Source organism: Cupressus sempervirens, chromosome 11 (assembly GCF_028749045.1).
Source record: "Cupressus sempervirens isolate cs-2001-9-10 chromosome 11, ASM2874904v1, whole genome shotgun sequence".
Classification (NCBI taxonomy): Eukaryota; Viridiplantae; Streptophyta; class Pinopsida; order Cupressales; family Cupressaceae; genus Cupressus; species Cupressus sempervirens.
The window spans coordinates 406,775,964-406,783,809 of NC_143128.1; the positions used below are offsets into that span (position 1 = coordinate 406,775,964).

A 7,846-nucleotide genomic window follows, 5' to 3' on the forward strand; every position below is an offset into this window, starting at 1 on the left:
TGTGCAGGTCAACTGCTCACAATTATCAGGTTGCTAGAATAAATCCAGGGAGAGAATATCCAAGCCTCCCTTAAAATCTTAGTCACACACATGGAGAGAAATTCTACCTTTCTTGTCTTGTTTTTGCAATCAAAATCTAGAATAGTTACAACTCTTTAACAAATATTTTGTGGTAAGAAGTTCCATTTTTGTACTAGTGTTTTGCATAGAGAGACCAATGAGATTGTTTCACTTGTTAGATTTTTGAGAGTTATTTGTCATTTTAAAGAAATATCCAACTCCCATAAAGACCCATGTCAACACATCTAGTGTATAATTAACAACTATAATTGTCTTTATTTTTTAATTATATAATATACTATTGTGATTTGCCACAAAAATTATGATATTCTTACTACTTCTAGAAAGCATATTCTTGTTTAGTATTTAATTTTGTGAAATAATTTAACTTATTCTATTATTTTACATATGAGTTCAAGGGATGCAAATCTTGTGCCTAATTCATTTCTCAAGAAGAGGAAAAGAAATGAAGAATAAGAGAATGAAAATAAGCGATAGTTGGAAGTTGCAAAAGTAAAAAATACTATGAACCACAACCTAATCTTTAAGAAGGCTGAGAAATATTCAAATGACTATATGGAGCAGGTAATAAATTACTTGATTTGTGAGTGATGTATCACCATTCCATATAGTGTTAACTGTATATCCTAGTTTCTTTTTGGCAATTTTTATATCAATTAATGAGTCACCAAGGAGTATGTGGATCCTTTAATAAATTGCTAAGTTTTTTTATTGATGTTTCATCATGCCATCTAGGGTTGAGGAATGTACCTTAGTAAGTTTCTTGTGTACTTTGTGACAAAAATAAGGAATGAGAGGTTATCATATTAAAGAGAAAGGCAAAAATCAAAGGAGGCTTTTATGTTGAGCTAGAAGCTAAGCTATTGTTCATTATTTGTATCCATGGGCAAGTAGCTAGTATGTAATATTTATATACCTTGTACTTTCTTGGTCTTTATATAGTGATAGATTTGGTATACTATTAGCTCTCTAGTCTATTTTTCATAAAAGAAAATACCAAATGCTTTTTTTTTTCCAAATTTTATTATAATATATACATATATAACTCTTCTATTTTAAATAAAGAGGAACACAAAATTATTAGTCTTCCCCAAATTCTAATATAAGATTTTAAGTAGTTTTTTTCATTTATTGAGTTTCTTAATTTTCTTATTCAGTATCAATGATATGCATCCAAAGATAAGAACAATTTTGTAAATTTTGCATTTGAGGTAGGTTGGTCCTTTTTCAACTTGACCTATCTCTTTTGGACTTTATGTTTCTAAAACAGGGGTTAGTGATCGCTTTTGGATGTATATACAATATTCTAGTGATATTGACTTGGTATGGTACTTCATTTCAGATCTTCAATGGTGTGTTTGTAAAAGTGAACAAAGCAACAATGGACATGTTGAATTGGGTTGAGCCATATGTGACCTTTGGATATGTTCTTGGTTAGTTATACACATTATGTAGATCATTTTTTTCTTATTTGATAGATTCTTGTGTCTACTATTATTTAATTCTCTTGCTTAATTCTTTCTAGATATCCAAATTTAAAAAGTATAAGAGAGATGATTTACAAGAGAGGTTATGGAAAGTTTGATAAGTAGTGGATTCCTTTGACTGACAACTCTATCATTGCAAGGGTACTTGTGTTCATGATGCTTTTTTATGTTAGTTAGTATGCTTTCCCAGTGCTTATTATTTCTATCTTATTTCTCGTGAATAGGTTTTAGGTAAATGTGGTATAATTTGTATTGAAGATCTTATCCATGAGATTGTTACTATAGGCCCCAACTTCATGAAAGAGAACAATTTTTTGTGGCCATTTAAAATCAGCCCTCTATTTGGTGCACTAAAGAAGAAACACAACCACTACATTGAAGGTGGAGATGCTAGAAATTGTGAAAAGTTATACTTTAAGATTAGATTGGCCAAGTATCCCAACATTGCACAACTATGATTAGACTGGTCAAGCATCCCAACATTGTACAACTATTATAAGTCATAGAAAGAAATACCAAAATATATTTTTATATGGAATGTATCATAGGGGAACTCTTCAAAAAAGTTGCCAAAGGAAAAATAATGGAGGATGTAGCAATCAAATACTTCCAAAAAGTTATCAATGTAGTTTACTTTTGTGATAGCATGGGAGTTTGTTATAGAGATTTGAAACTACAAAAGTTGAGTCTAGATTAGAGCACCAATTTGAATGTCTTGGACTTTAAATTAAGTTCAATGGCTTGATAACTCAAGCACAATTGTCTATTGCATATAGATTTTGGTACTCCTACATATGTTTCATAAGAGACGATTACAAGAAAAGGCTATGATGGTGCTAAGACAAATGTATGTTCATGAGGGGCTATTTTATTTGTTTTGATGGCTATCTATCTACCTTTTCAAGATCCACTAGTAAATTTTGACTCAATTTTCAACAAATTTTGGTCAAATTTTTGACCTAGGTTGGTCAAAATTTTGACTAAGCAGTTCATGGAAACTTTTCTCACCAAAATTTTGACCATATTACAGGTTGGTCAAAATTTTAATGAATACATTTGTCAAAAAGTCTTTGTCTCTGGTCACTCTGATTGCCATTTTTGGTCAAAATTTTAACCAAATATTGGTAGAAATTTTTTCAAGTATTGGTCAAAATTTACACTCATTTTTGGTCAAAAACTTTCAAGAATAGGTCAAAATTTGACCAAATATTGGTAGAAAGATTTAAGAATTGGTTGAAATTTCCACCAATTTTTGGTCAAAAACTTTCAAGAATTGGTGAAAATTTTGATCAAATATTGGTAGAAAAATTTCAAGAATTGGTCAAAAATTCCACCAATTTTTGGTCGAAAATTTTTAAGAATTGGTGGAAATTTTGACCAGATATTGGTAGAAAATTTTCAAAAATTGGTCAAAATTTCCACCACTTTTTGGTCAAAAGCTTTCAAGAATTGGTGGAAATTTTGAACAAATATTGGTAGAAAAATTTCAAGAATTGGTTGAAATTTTGACCAATTATTGGTGGAAAAACATGAGGAGATGGTCAAACTTTTGACCAAACAATGAGGTTTAAAAAAAAATAAAGAGGGTGAATCCCCCAACATATACCATTTTGGAAGAGGCTTGGCAATGGTTGCCATTATATAGCATGTCTGTTTAGTGATTTTGAATTTGATCTAATGGTGAGCTATCTTCTAGCATCAAGGTTTCACATGAAGATATTCCATGATAGCAAGGTTTCAACATAAATGGAATCTCAATCCTTCTTCACATGAAGGGGATATTCACAATTTCCAAGTTTCAGCAACTAAAATAGTAGTACAAATTAAGAGAAATAAACATACTAAAGATCAACTTAAAGAACACATAAGAGTCTTGATTTCTTCTCTGAAATCTATGATAAACAATTCAACTCAGCTAATGAATACAATAGATAATTATTTTGACCTCAATTCAAAGAGAAATAAGGATATTACTAGAAAGATCTACAAATAATAGTCTTATGAAAAAGTAGCAAAATGGTCAAAGAAATAATAACAAATAGCCTTAAATTTATTGGCAAAGAAAAAAGATACATAGTAAAATTGATATTATTGATATTAAGAGAACAAAGGTCAAAGAAAAGATAGAGCAAATAAAAAGGAGTCTATATGAATTAAAGTTCATAAAGACCTCAAAGAAATGACTACAACAAGTAATAATATACATGTTGTTGAACAAGTTTTTTTGAATGCCAATGAGAACATATGCCACCTATGGTAAAATAAGTATAATATGGAAGATTCTTGGACTCAAATAGGATGTTTTAGAGAAAACTAAATTTCTAATACATTTCCAAGAGTTAATAGCCAAAAAGTGTGGGTTAAAGTAGTATTTTGCTGAATTCTAAACAATGCATGACCTGTTCATAGTAGAGCTGGGTATATGCCTTGCACAATCACATCATAATACTACAACTTCTATAATGTATGCTTCTCTAAGAATGATCTATAATGTTGAGACCCTTCAATATCACCATTGAAGACCAGTTGCTGCTATTGTCCTACTATTATGATACTACTATCACTTATAGTTTGGGGAACATTCACCAGATGCTCCTATGAAGCCAGGCTTCATAGGGATTTGGTAAAGTTGGTCAAAGTTGTAGTGTCATTGTAAATTGGAAGGTCTGGAAAGACTGGAGCGGAAAATGCATTTGAACCCACATAGCTCAAAATGGTAGTTGTTGTGTTGTCAATATTTGATTCAAATTGAATAATGTATACTTTGGTGGCCATGTAGTATTTGGCTTTAGCTTCATTAGATGTGAGAAGTACATCTATAGTCTAACCAGATGTTAACCTGAGAGTGTCCATTGTGTATGGCTTTGTGTAGGAGGATCCACCGATACTATCTTGAGATTGTGTGATACAACCTTGAAAAAGAGGTGATTATTGACTACAACATTGACAATATGAAGAAGATATGTTTTTCCTTGTTGTATAGTGAACCTTGCTATTCATACATACATCAAATTTCATTTCTCACTATGTTGATTTTGTTTATTTAGAAATGGAAAAATTATTTAGAATTAACTATTTTTCATCTATTAAGCTATATTCAATTGAATCCAAAGCCGATGAAAAAAAAAAACTCTTAAACATAAATGGATTTATATGATTTTAAAATTTTAATGGATGTATATGATTTTAAAAGCAAACCTCTATTGAAGAAAAGAGACATGCAAGTCATTATGAAAAGGATTCAAATGGTTCATTAATTTACCATATAAGTAAAATAGGAGGATCATGACACTAAGTTCAACCACAAACTTATAAGAAAACTCTTTATCATAGTGGACTATAGTGTACTCAATATAATATTTCTACAAAGCATGCATCCCTAAAGTAAATTTCACTATAGATCAAAACTCAAGAAAACTTGACAAATTAACTAATGTTGATGTTTAACTCTTCAAATGGAGTAGTGCGAGATGCATTTATAAGAAAAGGAGAAAAATTAATTACAAAACTCTTGGTACCTAATGTTTTCTTCATCCTTTGCATCATTTTTCTCCTTTGACAACTTCTTCATCTCATCCAAAAATTTCTACTCCAATAATTCTAGTGTTTGAGGTAGAGATTCTTGATAGCCAGCATTGATTTGTTGCTCATGTTTAGATTCTTTGACATTTTTGACATTTTTTTTCTAGCTATCCTTTACAATTTGGTATTTGACCTGGATAGAAGGGGCTACTTGATTTAGCACCTATAGGAAGCATTTTGCTAGTGCCTAGATCTGGAAAACCTAAAACTATAATATATGCACTTAGAAAGGTGTCAAACTTACATGCTTGAACCAATTTATCAAATTACAAAGGTAATTACTCTTTTTACAATCTAATTCTTCTAAAATAATTATGAATATTGTCCATGCATCAAAAATAATCTAATATCCAAATGCATTTTAGTCATTTAGACCTATTTCCTGAATTAGTGTCTAAAAGAAAGTGAAACTAGATGTAACTCTAAGAAATGTAGATGAATTTCAAAATTGCAATATTATGCTAACAACCTATACAATATAATGGATTGTAAAAATCTTAACACAATCGAATCCAGAAACATACTAGTACAATATAATGGATTGTGGAAATTTGTTCTCTTTAACCTATACAATGGTTTCATCATCAATAAGGTTAACAATTTTGCTTTTGTATTATGGAATAAAACACACATGATAAACTTTGGGACCATTTTCTAATCAATATATAATATTAAATGAATAGAAAAAGAAACAATTTTGCATAGCCAATGGAAATTAGTAATTACAATGACAATGGAAATATCCACTTGATGGCATAAAACTCAAGACCTTAAATCCTAAGCCTTAATCAACAACTAGAGTTAGTCATCAGAGAAATATTTTAATAGATGTTTTATAAAAATGGCAATAAACAAATAAATCGAGCATAATTTAATTGTCTAAACTATTGATTTATGACTAAATGAAGCTATGAAATTAGGTATTATACAAGAGCCAAGAAATGGATTGTATTGGTATATAAATATAATCATAAAGTCATTATTTTTGATGGAGTTCAAATGCTTACAAACTTAACTATGTCACTATTTTCAGACTTGTCTTAAGTCCATACAATCATAATATTATTCTTGATCTATAATGTTTAACTTGTAATCAAAGAGTTGTGACAACTATTCTTTTTGGGCTAAGCTTGTATGGAATTGGATAAGATGTGTTTGATAGATAAAGGTTCTTAATATGTCCAATTAGTAAAAGAGGATTTTAGTTCTTGGAAAAGCTAACAAAAAAGTGCATTGAATATTTGATGAAAGAAAAGTTATGTACAAAATCCATGTTGTTAACATGGACGGGAAGTGATATACCACTTTGAATATTTCTACTCAGTTGGTCTTTAAAATTTTTTCTATGCCATATGATATAGTGGAGGAAACAAGCTACTAATATCATGGCAATAGTCACACCAATGGAAATCCCAATAATCACCTGCTTGGATTGAGTACTCATTTCCCTGATAAGATCTAGGTTGTAGGAGACATAAAACTTAAGCAAACCTTAAATCTTCTTGTGACTTGTAATAAGAACAAAAACTAATAACATGACCATGAAAAATATATAGCATTTCATAGTATTCAAAATAATTAGGACTCAGTGCATGTACAATTACCTAACAATCAATAATTGCTAACTCAGATAGTAAGAAGATATCATGAAAGTGACTATTTCCTTTCCATTAAACAAGCTAAAACAAATTGAAACTATCTAAATAATAATACTAGATTTCCACAATCCATTGAAGATTGTGAAGTTCACTTCTAGATTCAATTATGTGTATGTTTTAGCATCATAACTATATAAAAATACACACAATTGAATCTAGAAAAAAACTTCATAACTATCCAAATAATTAAATTTTAAATGATTAACTAGAATCATCCATTTTAGTTGTTATTATTTGTTTTGAACTAGGTCACAGTTCATACCATTGATAATTGTAAATTTTTTAAGTGCAATAAATTACAATTTCAAATTTTACATAATAACTATTTTGGTAGAAAAGTCTTCCAGATTGTGGATAGATATTGCTAGAAATGTGTACCCACATCCCAAAGACTTGAAAATGTAGCGAGTCAATCTTGGAAACAAAGAAGGCCCTATAAAACTAGATCCATATGCAAGAATCTCATTGCAATACATGAGATTTGTGCAAGAAATTTTCTTTAAAAACCTATCTCTATGTGACTTTCAGACTTATAGATAGCAATCATGTTAAAGACTATTTAAAGTAGGTAGTATTGTGACTAACTATCCCTACATTTTTATACCAAAGAATTTGGAAAAAAAATCCCATTTTGAACAAAAAATCCCATTTTGAACAAAAAATGGTAGCCCATTAATTTCAAAGTCAATATAGAAGGTTGCATCACTTATTTGACAATAGACTAGTAAGAAACCATAAGAAATTAAAAACTAGGTTAAAAATCCTTTTTTGAAACAATGCAGTGAATCTAAGATTGACTGCAATAACACACTTCACAAGGAAACTGATTCTTAATTTTCAAGATTCAAGGAAGGCACAATGCACTTTGATTTACACACTGAAAAAAAAAGTGATGATTTTGGAAGGTCAATATGTATAAACACCCAAATGTCAAAACACATAACAATATTCTCATACCAACACATACTTATAGAACTAAATCTACATTAAGATAAATCTACATTTATCATTCAAACTGCAATAAAATATTTTTGAATC

General features: G+C 29.7%; 1 pseudogene; it reads left to right on the forward strand.

The window, feature by feature from the left end:
• Positions 1 to 468: 468 nt before the first annotated feature.
• Positions 469 to 2,026, forward strand: LOC149529887 (large ribosomal subunit protein uL30y-like; annotated as a pseudogene).
• Positions 2,027 to 7,846: the final 5,820 nt, after the last annotated feature.